At 39.2% G+C, this 17,264-nt stretch overlaps 1 long non-coding RNA gene across 1 annotated transcript in view; it reads right to left on the bottom strand.

The window, feature by feature from the left end:
- Positions 1-8,222, bottom strand: part of LOC144180918 (uncharacterized) — a 32,482-nt gene extending 24,260 nt beyond the window's left edge. Inside the window, exon 1 of the long non-coding RNA XR_013324565.1 lies at positions 8,072-8,222. This is a non-coding gene — a long non-coding RNA (uncharacterized LOC144180918). The remainder of the gene's footprint in view (positions 1-8,071) is intronic.
- Between the last annotated feature and the right edge of the window lie 9,042 nt (positions 8,223-17,264).

The raw sequence follows: 17,264 nt of genomic DNA, 5'->3' as shown, positions 1-17,264 counted from the left end.
TCTGGCTTTCTGGGTATGTTTCCATTCAGTTCATCAGGAGTCTGTTTGAATTGAAGCCAAAGTTTTAAATACTTTTTTTTTGTATAGTATCTTTTGAGGGAGCATGGGAAATAAGTCATAAAGTTTGGCTTATATACCTATGTTAAGTTCACTGCTTGTCATTGTCACTATTATGCTTCCTCGATCTTTTAATTTATTTATTTCTAATTCAAAGTGGGTTGTGGCTCAAAAAAGCCACGCCCCAGAAAAATGTTTCATTTACTTTTATTAAGTAAGTAAGGGCCTTGTTTTATCATTTTAATGTTTGTTTTTAAACATAACATTTCCATTTTTTTATTACATAAACCAAAACAAATCACTATCCTATATTTAGTTAAAATAATTTGAATATTTCTACACCCAGTCATAACGTTTTTCTTACCGCATCCACTCCCACATTTTTCAAACCTATTTATAGAATAAATGCTCAATTTCTTAATCTGTATTTTCATACTTGACTCATAATCTTAATTGCAAATTAGGTACAATTATGAAACATAAAAGGTTCCGTCCTCTGATTTTAAAAAGTCCAACTCTAAACTCCTTTGAAACTAATTTAGACCAAACCTTTTGAAAACACATGAAACAAAAAAATATTCAAAATATTCCCCTTAATAGCCTCCAAATTTAAAAAAAAATAAACATAACTCATTTAAAAATGACTAATTTCTAATTCAATTCATGACCTTTGACCTTTTGGATAATACCCCCATACTTTAAACCTAATTCCAACCCCAAACACAAAAGGTGATAGGACAATTTAGGACGATCTAGACAAGGAAGACGATCTTTAAAACCTCCAGACTACCTCAGTATTGGACTTCCCTTGTGTGGCTCCACTTTTTTTTACCTAGGTTTACAATGTCTTCTGTGTCTTATGTCTGTCTTGCTACTGCAACCAAGACATTTCCCAAACACAGGATGAAATAAAGCTCTAACCTAACCTAAAATCACTACCATTTTCATCCATTAGCCCAAAACCATAAACTTTGAATCCAAACTCGCCAATGTCAAATAATTCTGCCATGTAAAAAAAAAAAAATAAATACAGCCTCATGGCAAACAAACATCATTCTGCTAGCTCAAGTCATGCTCTTTGTTTTTGTCCAAGTCAGGAGAAGACGAGGGAGGCAAAGGAAAGAGCTACCGTGTGAAGATGAAGCTATTTGCTACCGTCGCAAGTCTCCCGTGGAGGACGGCGGATGAACGAGCCAAAGAGGAGAGAGAGAGCGGATAGGTTCATCCATCACCAGAACGCCGGCTTGACACAACAAAAGATGGAGTACCAAGCGAGGCCTCTCGGCTGCGAGGGGGCCGGGGAACACCAAACAATATTTTTGGGCGCCCGTCAGACTGTCCAATAAAGGAGGCCGATATATGAACTATCTGGCAATGATGTAATGCGCCCCATAAATCTGCTTTAATTACTCGGCGCGGGGACAACCGTTGGAAGCTCGCGTCTGGATTTATAGCGTCTGCGTTTGGCATCTTAACGACTCTGTGCTTTTAATATCATTACCCTGTAATTTATTATGCTGCCAGGGTGCACACCCAAACTGTCAGCATAACTCTTGTTTATTTATATCCATTTAAAGGCCACTTCGCCGACACGGGCATTTAGCACGTTTCGGCCCCGGCTCGAATCATTTGTTCTAATGAGGCCATTTTGCAGGCGTGTCTTGACGTTGCGGCCCAGCTCTGGGAAAAAAAAAAGATACGTTTTGTAGGGTCACGAGGCCGTAGGAGGTCAGACCAACTTGAAGGGGGTTTGGAGGGGGGGCGAAAGGCAACACTTAAGCGGGTATGCTGGCACAAAATGTCCTTCAATGCATCCCATGTTAAAGGGAGAGAAAAGCTCTGGTTGAAAGACAGTCTCTGTTTTCTTCTTCTCTTATGCCACTGTTCACCTCAAGTTATCCATTGGTGATTTATTTATTCTATTCAAGGGTGTCAGACTCGGGTTTCTATTTCTATTTTTGTTAATTAATGGATTAAATGAACTGGACTAAAGGCCCTGAATATTCAGTTTTTATAGATCTAAAATAATGTTTATTTTAGCTTTTTTAAAATAGATTTTAAGATTTTACAAAATGATTTTTTTAACCTTGCAACAGAAAAAAATGATTAAAAATATTACAATCATTGATTTAAAAAGGGGGAAAATTAGAAAATGTAATATACATGTATACTCTTCATTTTAATTTGATCCTAAAACAGAGTCACCACTCATGATTTACTCTCCCGGGCCACACAAAATGACACGGCGGGCCAGATTTGGCCCCCGGGCCACCACTTTGTCACCCATACTCTAATTTATCCTACTTTACTTCTCATTGTTTGAGTTCTGTGGAGAAAGGATGCAAGATTTGCTATAAAAAGGCTCAAAGACCAAGTTGGACCTCCCGCTGTCGTGCTAATAGTTTCCAGAGGAGGCTCGGTAATGCGCCCTGATGATCGCCCGTCTCCTTAATGCAAGGCCACGTATTAGTTTTGTATCTTTCAGTCATCCGATACCTCTGAACCTGCCGTCCTCGTCAAAATTTGATAAATGTTAGTCTATTTGGACCCTGTAATTGGTTGAGACCGGGGCGTGGTATCATTGGGTATTGTTATGCAGAACAGCCAGCCAGTAGAAAGGGGGGGTGACGGAATAGAAGAGGGGGGCCGAGGCGCTAACGAACGCTCTCATTAATTCAGCCCCCGGCACGCAGGTGACACTTACTGACGTCTACTGTGACAAATCCCCTCTTTTGCCACCTCTCTTTGTGTCTTCTAAATTCCCTCCTCTCAGCTCATAAATTTAACGGGAAATAAAGTGTTGACGACAATTTGCAGCTTCGGATGACCGCATTGAAAGCGAGGAATAATTTGGGAAGTGGAAGTGTATGACAAAATGAAATAATGATCATCCGTTTGAAACCACATGACTAAATAATTTTAGAATGTTGAAAAGGGGACAAGCAACACCTATAACTGACTTATATGTGAAAGATGTCATGTGAACTGGATGTTTTGCTTTTACAGTTTTTGACTTTTAGTGTCATAAGCGACCACAAAAATGCTTTTTGCCGATGGGCGTAGCACGAGCCACGTGAGGTTTAATTAGCGATGGTTTGACTTTGCGTGGGAACGCGGCACAGGTGCGATGATTATGAATGATGTTATGAATGTGGGATACAAGCATTTGATTGGCTACTATTGTCCCAAATGGCTTATTTTACCCAAAATAAAATAAGAATGGGTTGTGGCAAAGCAAAATCCAATTTATCGAATTCCCCAAAGTACCACCTGAGGCACAGGTGTGAAAGTGGCGGCCCGGGGGCCAAATCTGACATCATTTTGTGTGGCCCGGGAAAGTAAATCATTTCTGTTTTAGGATCAAATTAAAATGTAGAGTATAGATGTATATTAAATTTCCTGATTTTCCCTTTTAAATCCTTAATTGCTATTTTTTTATCCATATTGTCTTTGTTTTTAGTTAAAAAATCATTTTTTGAAATCTAAAAATATATTTAAAAAAGCTAAAATAAACATCGTTTTAGTTCTATGAAAACTGAATATTCAGGGCTTTAATCCAGTTCATTTAATCCATTTATTTAAAAAAAATCTAAATATTATATCTAAAATGGGCCGCCCACATAAAATCGAGTTGACGTTAAAGCGGCCCGCGAACCAACACCGTATTTTGACACCCTTGACCTAAGATGAATTTACAACTTTAAACTAAACTATGTATCGTTTCATTCATTTATTTTTTGCAAGCTGACTCATCAATTACAAAATGTGTATAGACTAATGGATGGACCAAAACATGAGAAAGTACAGATGAAATGTTGTTCAGAGCAGGTCATTGATAGCCAGAGAGTAATAGGAAGACAAAGAAAATGGGCAAAGTCTGTCTATCTCACTAACTACGCATGGTTGTGTGTTGAAAGCTTCTTGACATCTGTGGCGTTACCGAACAGCAGGGCCAATTGTGCCAGTGTGCTCGTGTTTGTGCGTCTGTGTGTGACTGATGACAGCAAACTGAGAAAAACAGCATGTGTAGCTTGAAACGGCCTGGGAGAGGGAGGACAAGGGGAGGAGAGAAATGATTCATGTGCTGAAGTGAAGGAGGAGGAGGAAGAAGAGGAGGAGGAGGAGGAGGAGGAGGAGGAGGAGGAGGAGGAGGAGGAGGAAGAAGAAGACCACGGCTGACCCAACAGATTTTTGAACTGAAGCTGACCTTGCGATAACCCCTCTGATCTCTGTGTGACCTCAAAGAACTCAGCGGGGGCCCAGCAGGTTGAAGAGTGCACTGCTTTGATATTTGGGGATTGTGGAAATCGTTTGTCTGTAGTAATGCTAACAACGCAGTGATATTCTCCTGAGAATTGGAATGGTTATACTTCAGTTTAAAGAGTAAAAATAGTCTCAATATAAATCGGTTTTGAATCCTAAAAATCTTTTTTTTTTTTTTTTACAATTGGATGGCGTCTGGTGTCTTTTTTTTTCAGAAGAGGATATAATGAGACAAAATGGTGGGCCCAATGGTTACCATAAATCACAGGTGTCAAAGTGGCGGCCCGCGGGCCAAATTTGGCCCTCCGGATCATTTTGTATGGCCCGGGAAAGTAAATGATGAGTGTCAACTTTCTGTTTTATGATGACATTTATATGAAAATTGTCGATAATTTCCTGTTCCTCATTTTAAATCAATAATTGCAAACAATTTGTAGTAATTTTAATGTCCAAAAATGATATATCGATTAGCACGATCGAGAAAGCTGTCAATTCATTAATTGATTAACTTTGGCAGCCTAGTTGGAGGACGTAACAACCTTCCAGAGGTAATTGAAACTACCAAGTGGCCCGTTACCAAAAAATGAGTTTGATAACCCATCTTAAATCAGTTCATGAAGAAGAAAAAAATCAACAATAAGTGATTTCTCTGCCTTTCTGTTTGTTTGTTAATTCAAAACAAGATCCTGAACTCACACTAATCTATCCCACCTTTCTTGACTTATTTCCTTATCATTCCAAACACCACCTCCGTGTCTCCCTATCATTCATGTGAATTAAATCCTCTGAATCAAGTAGAAATACACCATCGGAATTTGTTTTCCATTCAAAAAGCAGACGCTAGTTCATCCAGCAAAAGTCCAAACAGTCAAGTCACGGCCCCACTCCTAATATACATTTTATAGTATGATATCAATTGATTTTGAGGGGGGTGGCGGAAGCACAAGCCACTTCCTGAGTACACCCAAACGTGCATCATGTGAGCGAATAGACCTCGATCACTGACTCTTTGCCTTCCTGCCAGTCTGCCGACTTGGAGCTCGGAAAGCACATCTCCCCCCCCCCCCCCCCACCCACCTCCTATAATTACGCTTTACGACTCGCTCCACCGTAAATGCTACATAAATCTTCCGACACCCTCCCGATTACATCCCCGGCCCGGCCCACATCGACACACATACACACAGAGACACACACGAAGCCCTTATCATGCAAACATCGTAATCCCTGGCCGCAATTTCCTCCCTTTATTGGCAGTCACTTCTGATTTAATGGTGCTTTGATGATTGCACAGTAAAATGCTACATGGGGTGAGATCGGTCAAGACCGTGTGGTGACTGCTTGTGTGTCGCCGGCAGCGTGTTTGCTGACAGTATCCAGACCCTGGGAGCTTTTTGGGTTGGTGTTGCTCAATAGAGGCCTGTGCAGCTCTACCAAACTTGTGTAGCCGTGCTGGGATTTTTTGTTTCAGGTTTAAATCACTGTAAACATCCATCCATCCCCTGTTGGCTCCCTGGCACCAATGGAACATAAAGGAATCTTAACTTCCTAAGACAAACAGCTTCATGACCAGGCATCGTCTGGCAAGCTAGTTTTGGGCCCCATTGGGTGGGGGGGTGGGAAAGTGAGGTTACTTGAGGTGAGGGGGAATTTTGAAGAAGTGTGGCGAGGAGTTTATGTTGCAGGCTCAGCAAAAAAAGTAAAAAGTTGCGAATATGAGGGTTCCTATTGGAAGATTAATGGCGTCATTGGACAATTGGAGGAGGTTTTGCCTTTCAAATTTTAGAAAATATGAAATAGGGCAGTGAATGAGGAAATTTGCTTTCCCTGAGAACAAGATTTAGAAAAAATGAGAAAAATAAAGAATAAAAGAATTAAAATATTCATTGAGTTTGGAGTACTCCCGAAAACGCAGGTTTTCTATGAACTCATCAACCAAAATGAACTTTAAATTTTTGGGGGGTTGGAGTAGGGATATGATAGTTATCGAGTTTATTGGTATTTCTCATGCTAACATTTGCTTTGGTAAACATTAAATTTATTAATTGTTATCCTTGGAACACATGTCCCATAGCATGCACAGCACTGTATTATCATAACCTCTTTATCATTAAAAAAAGTCATCAGACAGTTTTCAAAAAGAATGGGTATAGCAAATATATGTCCTCGCTTCTATTTTTTAATGAATTTATAAAATAGCTTTGGTTCAATGGCCCCCTCGACCTCATGCGACCGTATTTTACTTCTAATAAAATCAAAAGGACTTTAAAGCCAACATGTTGCTATTGGGGAAATACCTCATTACACTGAAATACTTGCTAAAAACTCTTAAATTAAACGTGAAGTATTCAGTGTGTGCGCAGGTTGTTCATCAGTCAGTAGCTTGATTTCTTTTGTCACACCTCTGTCATCGTTCGTCACGGCCAGCTGGGGCGTGGGGTCACTGGGTGGGTTCAACAGAAGGTGAAAGGACTGGTGGAATGAACCAGGGGTCACGCCAGGTCATTTTTCACGTCTTTAGAAAGCAATATTCAAGCCTTCCTTACACAAAAGAGTATTTTTCAGCCAAAGAAAAATGTCCATGATGACAAATTGATTTTACAAAGTGTGAACTGTAATTTCACCCTAATAATAGGTGGTTGGTTTCAAAGGAAGAGCCATGTTGGGGGAAAAGACAAGCTGTCGCGTAGTCTCAGGTGTAATTTGCGTGTTGTAAACAGCAGCGTCTAACCATATTGTCTGGCATCAGATCATATTTTACCATGTTAACACACCATCTGCTTATCCTCCCTCGTAAGCATACATTATCCAAAATGAGTACGCCGGGCTGCCGCATCGCAGAGCGCAAGCAAACACACAAAAGGCACGCGCCAGCCAACACAAACGTATTCCCACTGGGATACATGCAAATATAGAGAAAAAAACATAATATATGACTGCATACATATGAACTCTATACATCAGGGGTGTCAATGTCGGTTTAGTTGGCAGGCCACATTCATGCCAACTAGATGTTGTGTGTATTTTGGGCCAGAAAAAGCTAAAATAATGGCTGAAAAATTAGCATCCAAAGCCAGATTAAGTTTAATTGGTTCTCTATTGTTGTCAGTGGCAGGATGGGAGTCAATTTTGTGTCACTTTCTTGTGTTTTTAGGGTATTTTCAGGTCAATTTTGCGTGGTTTTCTATTGATTTGAAGTGGATTTTCGGGTTACTTTCGTCAGGTACTTTTGGGCTAAGTTACTTGGTTTTCTATTGATTAGAAGGTGATTTCCAGGCTACTTTCTTCAGGTACTTTTGGGCTAAGTTACTTGGTTTTCTATTGATTAGAAGGTGATTTCCAGGCTACTTTCTTCAGGTACTTTTGGGCTAAGTTACTTTCTATCAGTTTTGGGACATTGTAAAATCCAGACTTGAGATCGAACCTTTAAAATGAGACCTGAACCTGAGCTTCATTCATTTTCTATGGGAGAGTAAACAATTGGCACAAAAGTCCAGAAATCAGAAAAATCCAAACATAAGGTTATTTTCCCCATTTATGAACACACAAAAAATGATTAGTCAACACTTTCTCCACTGCCTGTTTGATCTTATTGTTGCCCTTTTTGTGCTTCTATCAGTGGCACTCACTACAAAAGCCCACCTCCAGGCCACTCTTCAATCTCAGTTTACACTGGCTGTCTTTTACATGCTTTATTTTGTCCCGTAGCTCTAAGAGAGGATGCACTCTAGCAAGCTAATGATTGCCTTACCCAGCGGTTATTGATCACAGCCATGATTGATCTGAGGATCCCTCCGATTATTGGGTCATTAATCAGTCCTGGATTACCCTTTCAATGGAGCTGCCACACACTGGCCCATGTTTGCTGACGGATGACCGGCGATGAAGAGCTGGAGGAGGAGGAGGAGGAGAGGACCTGCAAGGGAAAGGGAGCGTCAACATTAAAAAAGGAAGAGGCGGCTACAGTCCAGATCTCAATGTTCAAAACTCAAGAAACAGCTTTTATGGGTCATTTGAAAAAGGGAGGACATTTTGACTTTAAACGGACTGTGCAGTCATTTGGATGATTTGTACATGAAATACGTTTGAAGAAAGTGAAAACGTGCAAAGCCTGTGAATGAGTTGCTGAGGTTTAGTAAAAAAAAATCATTTTTTTTTTCATCTCAGAGGCCTTAGATTTTTTTTTTGCAAAAAAGGAACTGAGGTGACGTCACCTCCCTTTTGGACTAATCCTCCTACCGCATAATACTAAGTCTGTCAATTGCATCTTACTCATTTATTTTGACATCAGTTGACAAATTAGAGCCTCCGACCCTCTAAATCAAGGGTGTCAGACTCGGGTTAGTTCCCGGGCCGCTTTAATGTCAACTCCATTTTATGTGGGTCGGACCATTTTAGATATAATATTTAGATTTTTTTAACAAATGGATTAAATGAACTGGATTTAAGGCCCTGATATTTCAGTTTTTTTATAGAACAATGTTTGTTTTAGCTTTTTTAAATATTTTTTTAGATTTTACAAAATGATTTTTGAACTAAAAACAGAAAAAATGATAAAAAAATGACAATTATTGATTTAAAAGGGGGTGAATCAGGAAATGTAATATATACATCCATACTCTTCATATAAATTTGATCCTAAAACAGAAAGTCGGCACTCATGATTTACTTTCTCGGGCCACACAAAATGATTCAGCGGGCCAGATTTGGGCCCCCGGGCCACCACTTTGACATTCGTGTTCTAAATGAATTAACTTTTTATTTATTTTCAACAATGCTTATCCTAGCCGGGGTCGCTGGAAATTATACCCGCTAAATTCTGGCAAAATGCACACAGCAGCCAACCCCGATTGGTCGCCAGTCTATCGTAACGCACCTATAGAAACATATAACCATTCACACTCACAATCAATCTCTATAATTTCCCCATTTTTTACCCAAATATAATGTTGCATAACCTCCAAAAACAAAATTATCGTTTCATCTCAAAGTGAAAATAAAATGCATATTAAAAAATATTATTAATGTTGCTTAGTACAACAGCCCTGAGCATTGTTGATGTGTTTTATGTTCTAATGATTCTCCATTTACGACACCTCTAACCTACACTTTTAATATCAGCCACTTTATCCGTCCCTAATTGGACATCCATCTAATGTTCCCCAAGAGAAAAATAGGAAAGCACTTTCTCAGTAGTGAGTATTGACCGTGCTTGTAATGTTGCCGATTGCATCCACTCCGACTGCGTGGCTTTGTTGTGCCCGTCGGTCCCTTGCTGAGAGACAAACTGACGTGAGGGTAATTATGGATAAATAATATATACTCCATTCGATTCTCAAGGAACTTGTGTTTATAGACAGGAATGCACAAATGCACAAATGCGCACACCAACAGACTTATGACGATTTCCCACTGTGGAAAAACATCTTTTAATGTCTGTACGTGTTGTGCATGTGCGAGAGAATCTTGGCTTGTGTGTATGTGTGATATATCCCCTTTCTACTCCCTGATATTAAATTTCAAAATGATCAAAAAAATACTTGACAGTCCTGCCAGGATCATCAATCACCTCAGCAGGCCCAAGAAAAGTGTGTTTGTGTGTGTGTGTGTGAGCAAGAAAGGGAAAAGAGAGGGGGGAGGTGGGCAAGTATGGTTAAGTAGGGAAAGAGTGGGGGGCTTCTGGGGAGCTCAAATACATACATATAGTTGAGAGTCTATGTGTCTGCACTGGGGAATTGGAGTCATAAATCAAACAGGCTGTCAGGAGAGGTGCTGGGCTTGTTGAAATACATGAAGGGGGGAGTGTTGTAGGACTGTGTGCGGAGCAAGGGGGATGGGGGAGTAGGGGGAGAGTGGGGGGTACTCTGTCATTCATGTGCAGCATCACACAGGGAACCCAAAGCAATTTCCCCTGAATGTCAGCGAGAGACACAAGGTGGGGCAGATAAGGAAACGGCGTGCATGTGTGCGAGTGTACCAGAGTCTCTCTCGGTCCTCGCCCTCCCCCGTCTTCGACCCCGGGACGGAAGACACGGGGCCCAAATCTCATTATGCCGACAAGATAGAATTTGCTCTCTGTGTAACCTTATTATCCTCACCTAGATAAGGAGGTGTAATTGCTCAAAGCAACAACAGGGTAACAACAGCGCCTCTGTCGGTGTGTGTATATGCTGTGTTAAAATGTCTAAAGTTCAAGGAAAAATAAGAGTAAGGTCTAAGACATGGGTAGTCAAAGTGGTGGCCCGGGGGCCAAAACTGGTCCGCAGCATTATTTTGTGTGGCCCGGGAAAGAAAATCATGAGTGCCGACTTTCTATTTTAGGATCAAATTAAAATGTATGAGTATAGATGCATATTCAAATTCCTGATTTTGCCCCTTTTAAATCAATAATTGTCATTTTTTAACATTTTTTTCTGTTTTTAGTTCAAAAATCATTTTGTAAAATCTAAAAATATATAAAAATATTTTTGTTTTACACTTTAATATGGAACCTAATGAGGGCTTTTGATCCAGTTCTTTCAATTCATTTATTAAAAAAAATGTAAATATTATATCTAAATAAATATACACTGACATACGGATTTTCTGGAGTATAAGACGCCGATTTTTTTGTTTTATAGTTTGTCCAAGGATGCCAGTGTTGATAACTTCAACATACATAGATATACTTTAAATGTCATCCAGATATCTCTCGTTATAATGTATATTAGTGTCGTTATAAGGCAATATTTTTATCACTTTGTTATGTTTGAACAGCTGCGTTTGGGGAGAAAACTATAGTAATCTTCAGAATGTAAGCGTTTATGGTATAAGTTCGGGATTGTGGAAATGCCAAGTTGCTGGACTTTATGAGTTCCACAGAAAGTTCACCAAGTTTCGGAGATCTTCAAACAAATCTGTTTTATGTTAAGTACGAACGAGTAAGCAAGGGACTTCAGCTACACTTAATGGCAGCAAGTTTGTCAGGGAAACAAAATCGTAAACACGTCCGATATACAACCCCGGGGTAATTGGTTTTTTGTATACTGTATCTATCTATAAGGAGAACAGCAATGTTTGAAGTATCCGAAACTTTATTTAAGTGTTTTTGAATCATGGAATGTGCTGCACTGATGGTTTAAATCTATTAATATGGGCTATTATAACATTTTAAAAAAATCATATTGCTTTTTGGAGGGTATAATTATAGGCAGGGAATATTTTAACAGCTCGGTTTGTGCCCATCCCTGCAAAAACAACAACCTACTTTTAACTCCTTTTTTTGTAGTTTTTACAGCCATTTACAATATGTACGTACATAAATTTAGAGTGATAATGATAAGATTAAATTGTTTATTTGTTAAACTTTGTTGTAACAAGCCAATATAATTCTGTTCTGCCAGAAAATGAAATTAAATCAATTAAAAGTAACTTAAAAAACATCAAACCTGATTAAAAAAAGATCTCTACATGCATAATTTGTTTCTGTTATTGGCTAAATGTTTCTCAAAAACTACAAAATCGGCCCTTTCAATAATAAATCCATTAATGAATTTTACTTTTTTAAAAACGACTAAAAACAAACAAATTTGAGAATCCTTATGCTTATATTTGGATTGTCTTGGAAGTATCAGTCAGGTGCTTGTCCTTTTAGCTCTCGTTACACCCAAAGATTTTTTTGCAGGATTTAAGGCAACCTTTTGTCAGTTATTCTTTGAAGAACTGGAGCTACTTTGTGGATTTCACAATCCACACAAGGGCTTTTCAAGTTTTCACTGGCAAAATCCTCCCGAGTGGATTTGATCCACAAAAAACATTGAACATTCACTCTGATCCGTCACAGTAAAACAAACTGAAAATAATAGAGCGCCTCTTTACACATTACAGAAGAAAAACAGCGGTAAGTTGAGATCAACAATATTTGGGGAAATTTGCCCACTTCTGCCTTCACATATTACAATAAAAAACTGTCTTTCAACTCCAGTTCTTCCCGAAATAATGTTAAAACTACTCGTAAGGAAGCAAACCCAAGCAAATCTTTCAAAAAGAACTTGATGGCGGATGTAACAAAACGTGTGGGTCATACAAAAACACTTGGGAAATGCCAAGTCTCAGTTCCATTCTAAATCACTCAAAATTTATTCAGCTGAAAGGAAAATCTGCAAATGTGGCATTGGAGTAAGTCTAGCAATTTTGTGGTTGACCCTGTTGAAAGAGAATCAATTTCAGTGTGTTTGAATCTACATGCATTGGTTTATACACCCTTTTGACCACCCACAATGCACCTCACTGGAAGTCCAACTCCCTCTTCTAGCCAAAATCAGCAGGGAAAGGTTAATTTGATGTGCTTGTGGGGAGCAAAGTCCAAGAGAGGGGAAATGTGGATGATTTGTACCCAGACCATAATGGAACCAGTGGATACGGCAGTGGGACTCGCCGGGGTGTCGAATCAACGTTGCCACCCAGAATGTTTGCCATAGTCTATGGCCTGGCTCACTATCCATGTTATTTCTATCTTTATGGCAATCGCCTAGACCTCCGCAGCTTAGGTTTTATTCGAGACCGCGGTCTTCAAATAGCAACGCGGCATGAAATCGGACAGAGCGCGAGGAACTGCCTTGCGCTGCCACAATCCCTGTCATTACTTTGTCAAGAGAGACATCAGAAATGTGGCGAGGTAAAGCCCAGGAACGTAAATTATGGACTTGTATTCGGTAGGAACAACAATTACAACACTTGAAAGCTTTTATTTGACAAAAAAAAGCAATACAACAGTATCAGGTTCTGTCTGTCAGGTCCCATTTGGGCTTCTTGTCACTCGGGAATGTAATCCACTGTAAAGAAGGCAGAAGCCACGCTAATCTTTTTTTGGGGGGGCCGCTTGACAAAACTATCCATGGTCGGTTTGAGAACAGTTTTAGCACGGTTGTTGAAGGTCTGCTTCAGTCGAGGTTTTTTTTTCTTCGTTTTTTTTCCCCTGCCACGTATCATTGCGTTTAAGCCAGGGGTGGGCAAACTTTTCAGCCCGGAGGCTACATTGACTTTAAATATTTGACAGATGGGCCGGGTCAGCACAAGATGCGATACATATAGAAAAGTGCATCCGTTAACAATACATATGAAACATAAACAGAAAAAAAGGACTAAAGTATTAACATACTCATCATTAAAGTAAGAAGTATAGTAAAGTAGAAAGTAAAGTAAAAAGTCATGTAATAAGAAATATTAAAAGTTAATTTAAAAAAGATAGAGGGGCTGTAAAACACGAAAAACAAATAAGAGTAGACAGAGATACTGCCACTGGCTTCCGCGTGACGGCGCCATCTTGGAAAAAAATATTTGTACAACATCGGCGGGCCGGATTAAGAGGCCTAGCGGGCCGGATGTGGTCCGCGAGCCGTAGTTTGCCCATGTCTCTTTTAAGCAATGGTGGAAAGTGAAGACTACTTATGTTACTCTCATTCCGACACCTTGCTGTGCCTGACTCTCAAGTCTGAGCCTGCCAGAAAAAACAAAAAAACAAAAAGCCCGGGTTGGGTGAGGAAACATTTTCTGTTTTGCGAAGCAACGAGTCGACCTGGGTTTCCCTCCTGTTGAGAGCGCTTTGATGGGCCTACTTTTCTGCTGTGATCCAAAGGCGCCAAAGAGCAAACAGAAGGAAGAGCAGAAGGGGGGCGATGAAAATTTCACTCCAAGGAGGTGGCGCTGGTCTCAGCCAGTGAGTGTTAACCGCAATGAGAGGTGAAGGTCTTCCCGGTTCCCACCTTAGATGAGAGCTTTCAGCTGATAGAGTTAGCGTAGCGAGGCTTTGCGGTCTCATGTTTCCCCTAGTAAATCCCCTTCCTGACTGTGGGAATACACAACCTTGTTTACATTCACCAAAGTTACGACTTGCAACAACAAAAAAATGGCGCCCACCAATCATCAAACTCCAAAAATAATATTTGGAGTTCTGTTGCAAAGATTTCTGTTCACAATTGTAGCTATCAATCAAATTCCTTTTGTCATTTGAATTCTCACTAGATCTATAGTTTTTAATTTTATATTATATTTTTTAGTCTTTCCAATAAATAACTATGTCTAAAATGTATTTTACTGTGTCTGTATTCTCACCGTCTTGCTACTGTGACAATGAAATTTCCCAAATACGGGATGAATAAAGTTATCCAATCCAAAGCAAATTTACTCAAAAACGAATCATTAAATGTCAATGAAAGACCCTAGTGGGAAAATATAAAATCTTCACACAGGAAAAGTTATTATTTATACTATGTTTACCCTCCATTGACTGTGATTTAGCAAGGAAAGATGAGTCAATCTGTTTTTGGTGAAGCCTCAGTTTGGGTCGTGTTTGTGTAGGTTGACATGGTGGGAGGATACGCTGTCTGGCAAATAGCTCAACGTTCTCACATCTGACTGACTGACAATTGGACAGACCAGCTGCTGTCCTTTCTGCAAAGACAGGATGACAAGAATACGTGTGCATGTGCGTGTGTGTGTGTGCGTGCGTGCATTTTGGACAGCATGCGGGAGATTTGAAGTCACTGTGTTCCCGTCATCTTCTTTGTGCGCTCCACATTCTGCTGCCCTTTGTGGCGGCCTCTTGCAGCGGTGCCGACTGACAGGCTGTGAATAGACGACCCCGCTGCGCGTTGGCGGCCCGCTGCGTGGAGTTAAAACCTAGGCAGCCCCTATTAGTGTCACTGGCTCATACATGTGCGGGTGAGAAGCCGTGTGCCCATCACCGAGCATTTCTTCATTCTTGTCCTTTCCTTATTTTTGTAGTTTTGCCCAGTGCATGGCATCAAATTCCAGTTTTGCAATCAGGAGATTGTCGTGGGTTTCCGTCAATGGGCTTAAAAGTCGCAAAATTTAGCGCGGCTCGCGAAAGTCAGTCATTTCTATGGATTTCATATTTGCTGAAATCTAATAATTTTAATAAATTGCACACAAGTATAGTAGTGGCACAAGATGAAGAATACATAAGGAAAGGGGGAAAAATGTGATTTGCATATTTGGAATTTTTACTTTGTCAGAAACTAAGGATAAACATGTGTAAAAGTAATGATCAGAAAATAGAAAACAATGGATATTTTTTTTCTGATAATTATGTCCTTAAAAAACATCAAGATATTTAACTCACAGGCCCAGTCAAACTATGAAAAAGGGTGTGATTTATAGTCCGGAAAATACAGGAATAGTATTCCTGTAGTCCTCAAAAGCAAATTAAGGACTGAAACAAATCATGCAAAAATGAATATAGATATAAAAACCAACCCCTGATTTTTTAATTGAAACACAAAGAGAATACTCTACCTTTTTTCCTCATTAAAAAGTCAACAATGGCAAAAGATAGTAATATAAATCCTAAAATCTAAAAATAAATGATGGGATCTCTACTTTAACTCCCCCCACTGTTTCTTATTGGGAAAAAAACAAAAATGTATTTATTTAATTTCTATTAAAAAGGCATCAAAAATGTTTTTGTTGCCTTTAAACGATCAGTCAATAGTCAACTCATCATTGATCCATTGTTGTCTTTCAACAATTAGCCACTAGTCAACTCATTGTTGATTAATCATGGCAGCCCTAGTTGGCCCACTGAGGGAAACCATAACTGCAATGTCGCCCATGGCAAAAAAAGGAGTCCGACACCCCCGATTTAAGGCTATTCTAGCTGATTGAGGTTGACATGTGGAGGCCACTACAGAAAGATAATCAGCCAATCACTGGGCTTCAGCAATCGGATTCTTATTTCCTAGCGAAGAAAAGTTCTTCCCCAAGAGGCTTAATTGAATTTGAAAAGTGAGAGGGGAGGGGGGGGGGGGGGGGACACTGGCCGAAAGAATGTGTGAAGCAGCGGGAGAGTCAGTGTGTGCATCCTAGCATGTTAAACATTGCCCCCTCCTACTTTTGCTCTTCACTGATCTGCTTTCAGGTCAGACATGATTAATGATCCTCAGCTGTCATGTACATGTCACGCTCTCACTCCCACCCGACATTTTCTCTTCATTTCCAATCCTGCTAATTCAAAACTGGTAGTAGCACGGACCAAATCCGGACACTCGTGAGAAGTATCAGAGGGAAACCATAACGACCAAAAAAAATACAAAGATGCGACTATGTCTCCAAGAAAAATATTAGCCTTTAACGAAAAAAGAAACAGCACAAATAAACTAGTTCTAGTTTTTAAAAGGCAAGTGTTCTCTAAACTTTTGCTTGGTAGGTTACCAAAAACAACTTTTTTAGCTCCGAAACTGACCTATATTTCTTTATTATTATTAATTTATTATTATTTAGCCCCTAAACTGACCTATATTTCTTTATTATTATTAATGTATTCAAATTGACTTGCAAAGTTGTCATCAAGTTCAAAACTGAGTTTTATTTAAAAGAGATCCTTAGATACAAACAAATATATATTGGAGAATAATATGGGTTAAAGTATAGGTATTTTTTTCATATGAAAAATGACTGGTCAAACAAATGAAAAATTGACTTGCACTATATAACATTTTATGGGGGTATGGACCTATTTCAGATCAAGCTGTAGCTCCATATAAATTTAATGGGGTTCCAGGAAGTATTTTTTTCTTTCATAAGTCATATTCCATACTTTTTGGACTACAAGTTAAACCTGAGTATAAGTTGCATAAAGCAATGTAAAAAAAAAAAATTCAAAAATCAATAAAGAGGGGAAAAAATGTTGCATTAGAGTAAAAGGTGCCTTTTTTAAACTGGAATTTCATTAAAAACCAAGAACAAAAATGATAAATTAAAGTAATATAAAGCTAAATAGTCTGTTATTGTCTGTCATTAACAGTTATTTGGCAAAATGTAGCTTAAAAAGCACAAGAAAACAACTTAACTATATAAATAACATAGCCAATCTATGAAAAAAGTGGGAGTAATATAAAAATCAAAGTATTAAACAGTTTACAATTCATTATAGTCTGCTTATTCTT

Source organism: Stigmatopora nigra, chromosome 22 (genome assembly GCF_051989575.1).
Source record: "Stigmatopora nigra isolate UIUO_SnigA chromosome 22, RoL_Snig_1.1, whole genome shotgun sequence".
NCBI classification, from domain to species: domain Eukaryota; kingdom Metazoa; phylum Chordata; class Actinopteri; order Syngnathiformes; family Syngnathidae; genus Stigmatopora; species Stigmatopora nigra.
The sequence above is the reverse complement of the archived record's forward strand: the minus strand, read 5'-3'. Positions and strand labels throughout refer to the sequence as shown.